Here is a 16,289-nt window from a genome sequence, read left to right as displayed (position 1 = left end):
GCGATCTATGAAATGCAGTTGAATCAAGATATTAGTCTAGATTTATTGAGTTATTGAGTTATTTTACTGTGTCATGTCCAAAAATTCCACAAATCTACGGGATACCTAAAATACACAAGTCTCTAGTAGACCCTCCATTAAGACCGATTGTCTCGGGTAAAGGTTGGGTGACCGAACCAATATCCAAGTACCTACAGTTAATGTTAGCTAAGTTTCTACCAAAATGTGAGAGTATAATTAAGGATACAGTGCACTTTTTACAGAAACTTAATGTATGGTACAGAAATAATACTGTAAATGAGTATATCTTTGTTACATTGGATATAGTATCGCTATTTACAGTGATTCCTATTGAGTATGGTATAGAAAAGTATAAGGAGATTTTTATTAATGCAAAATGTTTTTCAACCTAGAGAAATTGAAAATATATGCTCTTTACTACATATAGTATTAACGAAAAATATTTTCATATTTGGCAAGGATGTTTTTCAACAATTGACAGGTGTGGCGATGGGCACATCGGTTGCCAACACTTTTGCCAATTTAGTTCTATATATGTGGGAAAAACAATATATACTCAATAGTGAGATGGTTCATAGTAAATATATAGAGTGCTATAGTAGATTTGTTGATGATTGTTTTTTTTGTATGGACTGGTAGTGAAATAGAACTTAATAATTTTTTAATATACATAAATAGTACTACTTCCTTTTTAGAATTTAAAATGTCTTACTCAAATAAGAGTATGGTATTCTTGGATGTGGACATTTATAGAAAAGTGAACAATCTGGAGACTATGATACATAGGAAGGCAGTGCATGCAACCAGATATTTAAAGACAACTAGTATGCACCCAGCACATGTATATAAAGGTATCTTGAAATCACAGATGATTAGAGTGAGTAGGTTAACCTCAGAGGAGGCTTGTTTTGTTGAACAAATGTTGGCCATGAGGGATGAATTTATTAAAGATGGGTATTCTAGTAATGATGTAAATAGGATTTATAATGAAGTATTACAAAAAAGGAAAAATATTTATTGTCCAGTTTTCACATCTGAACAATATCAGGAAGTTGAACAGGTATTAGAATTAGATAGGCCTCATACTGATAATGCATTAAGATTTGTCACCACGTTTAATGGTAACACCAAAGATGTATGTAGTATCATACATAAAAATTGGGTAATATTAATGGCAATGCCAGAGTTGCAACAAGTATTAGGCTCGACACCTAAATTTGCCTTTAGAAATGGACAAACCCTTAAACAAATGCTTTGTTATAAGGATTTTGATAGTGGAATGAAACCTATACGTAATAAGATAGGCACACATAAATGTTTTAAATGCACATGCTGCGCTGATATATATGAAGGGGAAGATAATTTTCAACACCCTGTAACCCATGAGAATGTTGCCATTAGATATAGTGCGGACTGTACCACCATGAGGATAGTCTATTTAGCTACCTGCATGGAATGTAATGCATTCTATGTAGGTAAAACCACAAGAAGGTTAAAAGATAGAATAATAGAACATAAATCCGAAATTAAGAGAAAAGTTGAAACTAATGGGCTATATAGACATTTAATGGCTTATAGTTCACATTTTTTTAAGTTTAGATGTATATATGTCTTGAATGTGGGTAGGAGGGGGGGAGATGTGGATAATTTACTACAATTGAAAGAGTATGAATGGATTATACGACTTCAGGCGGATAAAATGCCTGGTTTGAATAATAAAGTAAGTCTGAAGCCAATATTAGTTAAAAAACAGAGGGAAAATGTATAGTATTTTATACTTTTTACATGTGGTTTTTAAAAAAATTTGTAATGAGATATGTTAATTAGTTTCTTTTGTATGGCTGGTTTGTTCCTGTGACTGTAATGTTTCTCCATTTAAATGTGATGAATAGACATTGAGTTGTATGCTGATGAAGGGTGTAGACCTGAAAGCTCGTGATTAAAAGTTTTACGTTTGGTGATTACAGTGTGTCTTGGATGTTTCTGGTTCTTCACTTGTGTTTTGCTGACATAATGGCTAATGCCAAACAGTTTAGTACTGACAATCACACAATGTTAAGTGAATTTTTATGAGCAAATAATAATTTAAATATTCACAAGTATTAGCATTTATCAACATTTCTAACATATCACAAATTATAGGTATAAGTAAGTTGTTCAATAAAGTATAATATGCTCATATGTCATGAATATAGTACATGTTATTTCCTCACTCATTTTCCCCCTCACAAGGTTGCACATTCATTCAAATATTTCATTATTTCAATTGTGAAGTCAATGTTCTACAATTAATATACTTTCTAATATATAGTATGCTTGTATTTGAATCTACTTTTGTGTATAACTTGTCTTTTTGTATCTCTTACATAGATTGGAATATAAATACCCAGGTTGTGCCTGTAATTGGTCCATTGAGATCAGTGCACTACCCTGTTAAACAAACTTTAAATAAATAAACTTTTAAAAGTTTATAGTTCTATGGTAATATCTTCATACAGTTCATTAGAGAACTATCCCAAGGAAGTCATCACATTATTCACAACATAAAGAGATTCATTTTTAGCAAATATGTTTTATTAAACTTATATCAAAATATAAAAAACAACAATGCATATTGTCCCACAGGCATCATCAGCAGTTTGAATAAGTTGCATATACATATGTATAATGTAGATCAAATAATTGAAGTAGATACCGAAGAAAATGTATATTAACCTTTTATTACATAGTACAATCTGATGAACTAAATTTTTTTCTTAGCCTTTATGTAACCAATGTTGGTTTGTAATTCTGTTTAAATTGTACTGTGGAGCTTTTCTCCCCAGGCGTCCACTGAAAATGGGCTCATATCCAGTCAAACTTTCCCAGTAAACAAATGTCAAATAAATAAATAAATAAATGTGAATAGTGCTGTTATGATAGAGCAAGTGTGCAGACACTTAAAATCGTGCTGTGCACACCCAAATACAGGAAAATAAGTTAAAAAGGTTTTCTTTAGGGGAAAAAATAAAAATGAACCAATAGGCAACAAATACCTCAGTATTTATAACAATCACTATGTGCAACTGCAAGCAAACACTGCAATACTCTACAACCACTAACACATACATACAGTGGGGAAAGTATATGAGCTACTAAACTGAGTAAACTACACAACACAGTACAAAGTACAAATATATAATAGGAACTGCAATGTAATAGGGGCATACAACAAGACCTCTACCAAACCACACATGCTATCAACTTTTCTATATCACAATTTCTAATCATTTCACTGTATCCCCCATAATCTATACTAATCAGTAAAGTATTGTATTAGATATTTTATATGCATAGTTATGCAAGCATGTTTCTGAATCTAGGAATGTCTCAGGAATATGTAATATGCATCAGTATTCTATATGGGCAATAACTAATAAAACACTTGTCCAGATGTTATATGCACACAACACACACACACACACACACACACACACACACACACACACACACACACACACACACACACACACACACACACTAGTTCTGTTTTCAGATGCATGGTGACATAATGGCTAATCCAAGACACACTGTAATCACCAAACGTAAAAACTTTTTAATACGAAGCTTTCAGGTCTACACCCTTCATCAGCATACAACTCAATGTCTATTCATCACATTTAAACGGAGAAACATTACAGTCACATGAACAAACCAGCCATACAAAAGAAACTAATTAACATATCTCATTAAAAAATTTTTTAAAAACCACATGTAAAAAGTATAAAATACTATACATTTTCCCTCTGTTTTTTAACTAATATTGGCTTCAGACTTACTTTATTATTCAAACCAGGCATTTTATCCACCTGAAGTCGTATAATCCATTCATACTCTTTCAATTGTAGTAAATTATCCACATCTCCCCCCCTCATACCCATGTTCAAGACATATATACATCTAAACTTAAAAAAATGTGAACTATAAGCCATTAAATGTCTATATAGCCCATTAGTTTAAACTTTTCTCTTAATTTCGGATTTATGTTCTATTATTCTATCTTTTAACCTTCTTGTGGTTTTACCTACATAGAATGCATTACATTCCATGCAGGTAGCTAAATAGACTATCCTCATGGTGGTACAGTCCGCACTACATCTAATGGCAAAATTCTCATGGGTTACAGGGTGTTGAAAATTATCTTCCCCTTCATATATATCAGCGCAGCATGTGCATTTAAAACATTTATGTGTGCCTATCTTATTACATTATAGGTTTCATTCCACTATCAAAATCCTTATAACAAAGCATTTGTTTAAGGGTTTGTCCATTTCTAAAGGCAAATTTAGGTGTTGAGCCTAATACTTGTTGCAACTCTGGCATTGCCATTAATATTACCCAATTTTTATGTATGATACTACATACATCTTTGGTGTTACCATTAAACGTGGTGACAAATCTTAATGCATTATCAGTATGAGGCCTATCTAATTCTAATACCTGTTCAACTTCCTGACATTGTTCAGATGTGAAAACTGGACAATAAATATTTTTCCTTTTTTGTAATACTTCATTATAAATCCTATTTACATCATTGCTAGAATACCCATCTTTAATAAATTCATCCCTCATGGCCAACATTTGTTCAACAAAACAAGCCTCCTCTGAGGTTAACCTACTCACTCTAATCATCTGTGATTTCAAGATACCTTTATATACATGCGCTGGGTGCATACTAGTTGTCTTTAAATATCTGGTTGCATGCACTGCCTTCCTATGTATCATAGTCTCCAGATTGTTCACTTTTCTATAAATGTTCACATCCAAGAATACCATACTCTTATTTGAGTAAGACATTTTAAATTCTAAAAAGGAAGTAGTACTATTTATGTATATTAAAAAATTATTAAGTTCTATTTCACTACCATCAGTAATTCGGGAGTGGCAGAGAAGTACGTAAGAGTGGTACAGGATATGTACGAGGGTAGTGTGACAGTGGTGAGGACTGCAGTGGGAGTGACAGATCCGTTTAAGGTGGAGGTGGGATTACAGAAGTCGGGAGTGGCAGAGAAGTACGTAAGAGTGGTACAGGATATGTACGAGGGTAGTGTGACAGTGGTGAGGACTGCAGTGGGAGTGACAGATCCGTTTAAGGTGGAGGTGGGATTACATCAAGGATCAGCTCTGAGTCCTTTCTTATTTGCAGTGGTGATGGACAGGTTGACAGATGAGATCAGACAGGAGGCCCCGTGGACTATGATGTTTGCAGATGACATTGTGATCTGTAGTGAGAGTAGGAATCAGGTTGAGGAGACTCTGGAGAGGTGGAGATATGTCTTAGAGAGCAGAGGAATGAGGGTGAGCACGGGTAAGACTGAATCTATGTGTGTCAATGAGAGGGCGGGTAGAGGAATGGTGAGGATGCAGGAGCAGAGTTGGTAAAGGTGGACGAGTTTAAGTACTTGGGATCAACAGTTCAGAGTAATGGTGAATGTGGAAGAGAGGTGAAGAAGAGAGTACAGGCAGGGTGGAATGGGTGGAGAAGAGTGTCAGGAGTGATTTGTGACAGACGGGTATCGGTAAGAGTGAAAGGGAAGGTCTACAAGAGTGTAGTGAGACCAGCTATGTTATATGGGTTGGAGACAGTGGCATTGACAAAAAGGCAGGAGTCTGAGCTGGATGTGGCAGAGTTAAAGATGTTAAGATTTGCAATCGGTGTGACTAGGATGGATAGGATTAGGAATCGGTATATTAGAGGGTCAGCTCATGTTGGACAGTTTGGAGACAAAGCAAGAGAGACGAGATTGCGTTGGTTTGGACATGTGCTGAGGAGGGATGATGGGTATATTGGGAAAAAGATGCTAAGGATGGAGCTGCCAGGTAAGAGGAATAGAGGAAGGCCTAAGATAAGGTTTAGGGACGTGGTGAGAGAGGACATGCAGGCGGTTGGTGTGACAGAGCAAGATGCAGAGGATAGGAAGAAATGGAAAGAGATGATCCGCTGTGGCGACCCCTAACGGGAAAAGCCGAAAGAGGATGATGATGAAGTTCTATTTCACTACCAGTCCATACAAAAAAACAATCATCAACAAATCTACTATAGCACTCTATATATTTACTATGAACCATCTCACTATTGAGTATATATTGTTTTTCCCACATATATAGAACTAAATTGGCAAAAAATTTTTGCTAGGAATGTGATGTTACGAATGATGTTTAAACAATCTAGCACAACACAACAAACATGTAGAAGATCTAGTACCTTTTTGCCCCAACTATCCCCTGTCTTAGTAGCTTTTATTGAGCTAGTTGAGTTGGAGCTTAGGGCCTTATATGCTACTAATATTAAAAAACATAGTAAATATAATTTGTCTTATAATGAGTATAAAGCTCTAACATCTTTAAAAAATGACACTGATATTATAATAAAGCAGGCCGATAAAGGTGGTGCCACTGTGATGATGGACAAAATATGGTATAATAACAAATTTTCCACTTTTTTTATCTGATGGATGTACTTTTAAGATGTTGACTCCTTTGGAAGTGAAAGATCAGGTATCCCAAGTAAATTTAGCGATCTATGAAATGCAGTTGAATCAAGATATTAGTCTAGATTTATTGAGTTATTGAGTTATTTTACTGTGTCATGTCCAAAAATTCCACAAATCTACGGGATACCTAAAATACACAAGTCTCTAGTAGACCCTCCATTAAGACCGATTGTCTCGGGTAAAGGTTGGGTGACCGAACCAATATCCAAGTACCTACAGTTAATGTTAGTTAAGTTTCTACCAAAATGTGAGAGTATAATTAAGGATACAGTGCACTTTTTACAGAAACTTAATGTATGGTACATAAATAATACTGTAAATGAGTATATTTTTGTTACATTGGATATAGTATCACTATTTACAGTGATTCCTATTGAGTATGGTATAGAAAGTATAAGAGATTTTTATTGATGCAAAATGTTTTTCAACCTAGAGAAATTGAAAATATATGCTCTTTACTACATATAGTATTAACGAAAAATATTTTCATATTTGGCAAAGATGTTTTTCAACAATTGACAGGTGTGGCGATGGGCACATCAGTTGCCAACACTTTTGCCAATTTAGTTCTATATATGTGGGAAAAACAATATATACTCAATAGTGAAATGATTCATAGTAAATATATAGAGTGCTATAGTAGATTTGTTGATGATTGTTTTTTTGTATGGACTGGTAGTGAAATAGAACTTAATAATTTTTTAATATACATAAATAGTACTACTTCCTTTTAGAATTTAAAATGTCTTACTCAAATAAGAGTATGGTATTCTTGGATGTGGACATTTATAGAAAAGTGAACAATCTGGAGACTATGATACATAGGAAGGCAGTGCATGCAACCAGATATTTAAAGACAACTAGTATGCACCCAGTGCATGTATATAAAGGTATCTTGAAATCACAGATGATTAGAGTGAGTAGGTTAACCTCAGAGGAGGCTTGTTTTGTTGAACAAATGTTGGCCATGAGGGATGAATTTATTAAAGATGGGTATTCTAGTAATGATGTAAATAGGATTTATAATGAAGTATTACAAAAAGGAAAAATATTTATTGTCCAGTTTTCACATCTGAACAATATCAGGAAGTTGAACAGGTATTAGAATTAGATAGGCCTCATACTGATAATGCATTAAGATTTGTCACCACGCTTAATGGTAACACCAAAGATGTATGTAGTATCATACATAAAAATTGGTAATATTAATGGCAATGCCAGAGTTGCAACAAGTATTAGGCTCGACACCTAAATTTGCCTTTAGAAATGGACAAACCCTTAAACAAATGCTTTGTTATAAGGATTTTGATAGTGGAATGAAACCTATACGTAATAAGATAGGCACACATAAATGTTTTAAATGCACATGCTGCTGATATATATGAAGGGGAAGATAATTTTCAACACCCTGTAACCCATGAGAATGTTGCCATTAGATATAGTGCGGACTGTACCACCATGAGGATAGTCTATTTAGCTACCTGCATGGAATGTAATGCATTCTATGTAGGTAAAACCACAAGAAGGTTAAAAGATAGAATAATAGAACATAAATCCGAAATTAAGAGAAAAGTTGAAACTAATGGGCTATATAGACATTTAATGGCTTATAGTTCACATTTTTTAAGTTTAGATGTATATATGTCTTGAATGTGGGTAGGAGGGGAGATGTGGATAATTTACTACAATTGAAAGAGTATGAATGGATTATACGACTTCAGGCGGATAAAATGCCTGGTTTGAATAATAAAGTAAGTCTGAAGCCAATATTAGTTAAAAACAGAGGGAAAATGTATAGTATTTTATACTTTTACATGTGGTTTTTAAAAAAATTTGTAATGAGATATGTTAATTAGTTTCTTTTGTATGGCTGGTTTGTTCCTGTGACTGTAATGTTTCTCCATTTAAATGTGATGAATAGACATTGAGTTGTATGCTGATGAAGGGTGTAGACCTGAAAGCTTGATTAAAAGTTTTACGCTTGGTGATTACAGTGTGTCTTGGATGTTTCTGGTTCTTCACTTGTGTTTTGCTGACATAATGGCTAATGCCAAACAGTTTAGTACTGACAATCACACAATGTTAAGTGAATTTTTATGAGCAAATAATAATTTAAATATTCACAAGTATTAGCATTTATCAACATTTCTAACATATCACAAATTATAGGTATAAGTAAGTTGTTCAATAAAGTATAATATGCTCATATGTCATGAATATAGTACATGTTATTTCCTCACTCATTTTCCCCTCACAAGGTTGCACATTCATTCAAATATTTCATTATTTCAATTGTGAAGTCAATGTTCTACAATTAATATACTTTCTAATATATAGTATGCTTGTATTTGAATCTACTTTTGTGTATAACTTGTCTTTTGTATCTCTTACATAGATTGAATATAAATACCCAGGTTGTGTCTGTAATTGGTCCATTGAGATCAGTGCACTAGCCTGTTAAACAAACTTTAAATAAATAAACTTTTAAAAGTTTATAGTTCTATGGTAATATCTTCATACAGTTCATTAGAGAACTATCCCAAGGAAGTCATCACATTATTCACAACATAAAGAGATTCATTTTTAGCAAATATGTTTTATTAAACTTATATCAAAATATAAAAAACAACAATGCATATTGTCCCACAGGCATCATCAGCAGTTTGAATAAGTTGCATATACATATGTATAATGTAGATCAAATAATTGAAGTAGATACCGAAGAAAATGTATATTAACCTTTTATTACATAGTACAATCTGATGAACTAAACAAATAATTTGAAAAAAAAGTTGCAAAATTTTGGCAATTGACTTTGTATACCTACTTGGTTCTCTGTATTGCAGGTGCCTAGGTAATTCTGCACAGCATTCAAAAATGCTGTGTGGCTCTGAAATTTAAATGTTTAATGAAGGAAATATTTCCAAAGTTTTAAAGAAAGTGCTATTCTGTTAATCTAGTGTTTCACAATAAAAATGACCCTCGAAGATATAAAACAAAGTATTGTCTTATCTTCCATATTCAGATTTGTGACAGGACTATTCAATATATATTTATACAGTCTACTCAAGGTCTAGTCAGAATGTGATGTTTTGTGTTTCATTAAGAAGAAAAGGTAACAGACTGGATTACTTTTGCATCACCCCCTCCAAAAAAAAGTGGAGAGCATCAACAACTGTATTTGGGGAAAAAAATAAACAACATGGTGAAGTAAGATTTACAATAACAACACACTTATGAGGGGTAAAATAAACATTATATAAAATATTATGTTGTTGATTGTAACATTTTTTATATACTCTGTCACACTTCCACCCATCAAATTGTGCAACACACATTATTTAAATATTTATTCAAATAGATAGAAGAGCAAATATGTGAATATATAGGAAAGTTAGTGTTTGAGAAAGTGTAACGACTGCTTGTTTTGCAGTATTGGGAGGTCAGGCATACTTAATGAATGGTTATTAATAGCAATGCTGAGATAGAGACAATGGGTTGACACAAATTAGGTTCAGATATGAGTTCCAAACTCTTAATACATTTCTGAGCATTGAAGATGAATTTTTAATCACCCTAGATCATTTAACTAATTAAACTCTAGTAATGCCTCCAGATATTTCTCTGGGATCACCCTAGCAATGACTAGGTATCTTATAATGCCAGTCATATTTACACTGGTAATTCCAAAACCATATTGCATATAAGCTGTTAAAAGATTTCTTCTTAAAGCATACAACTAAAGAGAAATTATATATTTTTCATATAATATTTTGTATAGTCAAAATCATAAACAACAGTTGAGTAACACATATGGAGTTGCCTGGCTTCATATGAAAGTTTACAGCTTGTTGAATAAAATGTTGCTGACAGTATGTGTGTAGCTTTTGTGGTTGCTAAGATATCGCAAAATGTTTACAAAAACTACAACTACAAAAAAAATAATTACTGTCATTATTCTAACTTTTAAAGCCCAGTTTAAGATAAGACCTAAAGATTTGTACAGGCTGAGCAGTTTGCCATTTATGTATCTCAGTAACACTTATGGACATTTCTTTGAGCTTTGAAGGTATAACATGATTTTTGTCAAACATCTTAGGATGTGAACTTTAGAGGTTATAGAACAAGCTTCCAGAACTTCACTAGAAGGAATAAATTAAAGATAGCAAGACTGGGCTTACTGATAAAAGGGTAAAGCTAATGGAATAATCCTGAGATTGACGACCCCTAATCTAAAAACAAGAACCCATAATAAGAGATTCCTGAGTATGGAAGCTAGTTGGGTAGATATTTTTCAAGAGTCTGACAAGTTGAGAAATACTGTAATAAAGATTAAATATGTGCATTTGGAGCTCTAGTCTTAATTTGAATCTGATAATTCAATAAACCAATCTTTGGGTTGTCGCTCTTCCATAAAAATGTTGAAAACAGACTCTTAATTTTTTCAAAGTATAGTATTAGGAAACACTGAATACTAAAATTACTGAAATAGAATACCTTAAAGCAGTGGCTTAGCTGGGGGGGGGGGGTCGAGGGGCAGTCTGCCCTAGGTGGCACTTTTGTAGAGGGACTGTCACATTACTTTAATTAAAAAATACTGTGTTTTTGTTTAAGAACAGCCCTATAACATCACGTCTGTGTATGTGTTGTAACACAGGTAGTTCGTCCTTTCCACCCATACGTGCAAAATTTAATTTTCACATAAACCTGTTCAATGCTACCTGTTTATAACAAGTAAGTGTTTGATTCGATTCACCAGGTTGTTGTTAATGGTGTATATGTGTGTGTGACTTACAGGTTACTGCAAGGACTTTACATGCACGGAATTCGTTTGTTGCAGTGTGTAAAATGTTGGTGCACAGAATTCATTCATTACAGTGCATGTTTGTGTTTCAGTGTGTGGTTGGTGCACATAATTTGTCCATTGCAGTGTGTGTGTGTGTGTGTGTGTGTGTGTGTGTGTGTGTGTGTGTGTGTGTGTGTAGTTGGTGCACATAATTCATTCATTGCAGTGTGTATGTGTGTGTGTGTGTGTGTGTGTGTGTGTGTGTGTGTGTGTGTGTGTGTGAGTTGCCCCAATTAGGGATACCTGGTGATTAGTGTTACTCAGGCTCAAACCCTGTACCTTAGGTATAAGAAACAAGAGCCTGAATCTCTACCCCTACCACCACTTGTGATTTAAGGAGCTGAGTCAATAGCTCTCAACCTTCCAGATTTTCACAGAATGACTGGAATTTTTGGCTCATACTTTTAGTCTATTCGCCTTAAAATTTGTGGTTTTCTGGCAAATCAATGAGGATTGAATTCACTAAATAATGACAGCCATTTAAGTTTCAGTCTTCTAGTTTCAGGAAATGCATGGTAACACAAAACATCTTATTCTAGCAACTTTCTAAGATTACACAAGCAATGTTTAAATTGCATCCCTGGTTTTAGGCCTTTGCCCCCCCAATAAATTTTGTTTTTTCCAGGTTTCTTGTGCTGCAAAGTTGAGAGATACAGTTGAGTGCCAAGTGCATTTTACAAGGAGCTGAGGGCTTCAGGGGAAGTGAAGTTTAGTGCTGCTTGTGCCAAGTCTGTTTGCAAAGTGCAACTGTTGTTTAGCAAATTATATCACTGTTGTAATAAATTATTGAAAAACATGTTAGTAGCATAACAGGTGGCATACTTACTTTTGATGCAAAAGTCTGTGGGTTCTACTCTTACAGTGTGTACGTGGATTGCTGATATTGTATTGTGTTGTACTTTAAAGGGTGGTGGATGCTGCAGTCCTGAGTATGTCTCCTTTGGAGGAGATACGTAGTAACTATGAACCTGTTATCTGTTTGACATCCATTCCCTATTGCAATATTACCAGCTTATCATTTTTTAATGTATCATAGGCAATTTATTCTTTATGGGCAACAGGCACTTATTTGTAGATGAAACAATGAAATATAAAGTTGTTTGCTAGCAGCAACCTCTTCATTAGTTACAGATCTCTTTAATGTGGAATTATTTAGATGATTTTACTTCTGCAGAGATTGTGCATATTTACTGATATTGGTGAATTGTAATGACAGAAGTTTGAGTAGACTTTTATGATGGAAATGTTCTGAATTGGGCAGTTTTGTCATTATTGATTCATATATTTTGTTTCATTGCTTACTGGAAAAAATGTTCAAAACAATAAATTTAAAACACTCTCTAACAAGTGTGCTGTATTATACAAGGAATATAATTTAATACAATCAGGAAGGTGAATCAAATATCACATATATGTTTGTGTGGTCCTAAATATGTGTGTAAGGGCCATATGATTTGAAAACAGCCCAAAGGTAAATATTATCCACCACTGGCCAGATGCATTTTCTTTGAATGTGGATTTCATAGCTGTTTCAATGAATGTGAGTTTCAAGGGCAGAGAAGTTTTAATGATAAGTCTGTTTTCATTGTGAGCCTGTATTGCTTTATTACCAGATGTCTATCAGTGTTTGTGCTATAAAATTGAAAAAGTTTTAAATTAAATCCAAAGAATCATTGTAGAAGTAAAGCATAAAACAGTATACACATTACAGTGTTTATGCTAAATGGAGAGAAATAGTCAAGTAATGGGACACTGGAATGACTGTGGGGGTGGGCTGTGTATGGGGAGCCATATTTGACCATGATTTTGTAAGGGTGGAGGGGTAGAAAAATCAAAGACACCCCCTGGTGGCACAAACTCTAGGTACACTACTTCCTTAAGGAATATGTTTATTTTCAACATGAAGACTCTAGCTAGGAGATTGAAGCTACGCATATCCCCTCCTTCTACATCTGAAATAACTTCAGAAATAGTTGCCAAAGTTGGAAAAAAAAAGTAGTCAGGTCAAGTTTATATTTAACTCCCAAATGTTTTAATTTATTCAGAAAGGTGTTATTTTTGGATGATAATAGGAAACTGAAAATGTTTATCTGTTTAATGGTAATACAATTTTATTTATATTTAGTAACCTTACTAACGTTGCCTTCAATATCTGTCAGATACTTATTTATTAGTTTTATATATATGTATATATATATATATATATATATATATATATATATATATATACACACACACACACACACACACACACACACACACACACACACTTATTTATTTGCCTTTGTTGACTGGAAAAAGTATGACTGGGTAAAACCCATTTTCAATGGAGGCTAGGGGAGAAAAGGTCAACATTTAAGTTACACATGATGCACATTTATAACTGCAGGGTAAAGACATCTATGCTTGAGATTATTTGCATGATTTTAAATATTTCTAATCTGAATATAGCATTTTAGCAAAAAAAAAAAAAAAAAAAAAACGAGAGAGATTAACATGAATTGGCTAATTAATGAAATACAATAGCAGTAAATACATTTATAGCATGATGCCTGCAAGGAAAAGATCAAACTGGGGTGTTTTGCAGTTAGTAATAATTTACAAATAGACAAGTAGTAATGTAACTTAAAAATTGATAGAGATATGAAAGGAGAATTTATGGAAATAAGCAGGAAGATAAATGGACAGAGGAGGAATAGTGGTCAGTGGCGAGCATGAAAGAAGGAGGAAGAATAAGAGTGTAGGAAATTAGTGCAGTATCAGGAGGAACAATAAAGTACAAAAGATTAGGAAGCAAAATGGCTCTAAGAGTTGAAGAAATGTACTTTTGAGTAAAGCTACAGGGTGAGCAGGAAGAACACTGCTATCTTTGTTACAGGCGCCGTTTAAGCAAAGTTTTGAAACTATTTAACTTTTCTATCTGTTTTAACTGTGTGGGAATTCCATTCCAGAGCTTTTAGAGAAGTTGATGATTTATTAAAATAGTTCAGTATACATTAGCAAAAGAAGTAACTTTAGCATATAAAATAGCAGCATTGACCCCAACAATGAAAAATTCTTTGGAAAAAGAGTGGAAGAGAGAGGATAAAGAGGAAAGTGTGAAATGAAGCATCCTTGAGTTTTACCTCTATCTGTTTTGATCAGATAAGATTTAAGACCATTTAGAGAGGGGGAGGGGACAGAGAGAGAAGCAGATGATATATCATAAAACATTTTGATTTAAAAGTAGAATTTGGAAAGAAACTTGTATCTGTGTAAGCTTTTCAGTAATAGGATATAGGTACCCTTTCATGTGCTTTATTTGCATAAGAGTGGAATAAGCCTCCTGATTGTGCTCAGCTATACTGTGGTACAAGATTAGCTCCAAAACATGCTTATCATCTTATGTTGAGCATGCCTCCATGAAATGGCTTCAAATGTTGATGGTGTACTATAGAGCAGCCTCTTTTAGCTAAAAGCATTATTGTTATCTTCATTTCAATATTAATCAATGAAATAGGTAAGTACTTCTTTATTCCTGTAAGATCAGAATTAAGTTTCAAGATGAAAAGTGTCCTCATTTGGTTGAGATAAGGATATTTGATTCTAGTGGAGTGTATGTTGCTGTACAGCCTAACTAAATTCAGAGTTAACATTTTTTTATTTTTTATACAAAGTAAAAGTAAAAATAAAATCTTCTGGTCTTAGGGCTTCTGCTGGTTTTATTTTTATTTAGTACCTTTTATACTTCAAGATTTACAAAGTGAGACTCAATATTTGAAAAAAAAGACGTAGTGGGTAACAGACTAAAAACTGTATTTTGAGAGGAGGTGTGTATATACAAAAATGGATGTCAGAATAAGTATGACAAAACACATTTAACACACGCTTAAGAAATGGACGAGTTGTTTTCTACAATAAGGATAATGTTACTAATGCTTTTGAGATTCACTGCCCATTTTCAAATGCTTACCTGGTATTTTAGACTCAAAGAAAGAAAGATTCACTGTGTGTAAAAAATTCAACTGCTTCTGTAACTCCGTCAATGAAGGAAGTTTAGCTTGGTCAAATTATTTTGAAGATGTTTATTGAGAAATGAAATTTGCTCCTTGAGAATTGTGATTATTTGATTTTTTTTTTATTACAATAAATTAAACTAATTGCATGCACTGTGGCCATAGATTTTTTTGGATACCCATATAACATCATAGAGCACCTATGAGTCAGTGTCATTAACATAAAATATTTCTATTTAGATTTGACTCTTTCACTAACCGTAATATCCTGTAAGATATTGGCCTTGTATTTGTAGTTCTTCAAGATGCCTGCCCAATAACAAGGATAAATTCTCAAAGTGATTAGTAAGTGATGTGAACATTTTCTAGAATTTTCATTAAAGTAAAAAGAAAAGGAGGCTAATGAAGATAAGATAAGATTAGGGAGACATTTAACTATGACTAGGTATTATAAGGGGCAGTTACTGAATTAATAAACCTAGTGATACAAAATCATAAAACTTTTTTTGTTTGAAGTGACCTGGCTGAAACATAATAGAAATAGTCTGGTTATACTGACAATATCGTGGAAATCCCAACATAACATTCAGAGTGTCATGGCAAATAATTGTTGCAATTGATGAATTACTTTTCTTTTAAACTCATGAAAAGTTACAAATGGTTTATAACTGTAGCAATGCTTGGCACATTGATTAAACCTGGAAATCATTACATGTGAATGGCTGTGGAACCTAGAAGGAAAAGCATTTATTAGCTTAAAAAAATTTACTTTGTAGAATTAAGACCTGTCTAAATATGACTGTTTTAAAATGTCCCTGCACATAGAACCTGTGAAAAGAAAGAAAAGGTTACTAAAGTCAAAGTCCCCTTCTATGTAAAACTTTCTGCTGATTC

The sequence above is a fragment of the Protopterus annectens genome, chromosome 13.part0 (genome assembly GCF_019279795.1).
Source record: "Protopterus annectens isolate FY-2018-M chromosome 13.part0, PAN1.0, whole genome shotgun sequence".
In the NCBI taxonomy this organism is placed as follows: Eukaryota; Metazoa; Chordata; order Ceratodontiformes; family Protopteridae; genus Protopterus; species Protopterus annectens.
The sequence above is the reverse complement of the archived record's forward strand: the minus strand, read 5'-3'. Positions refer to the sequence as shown.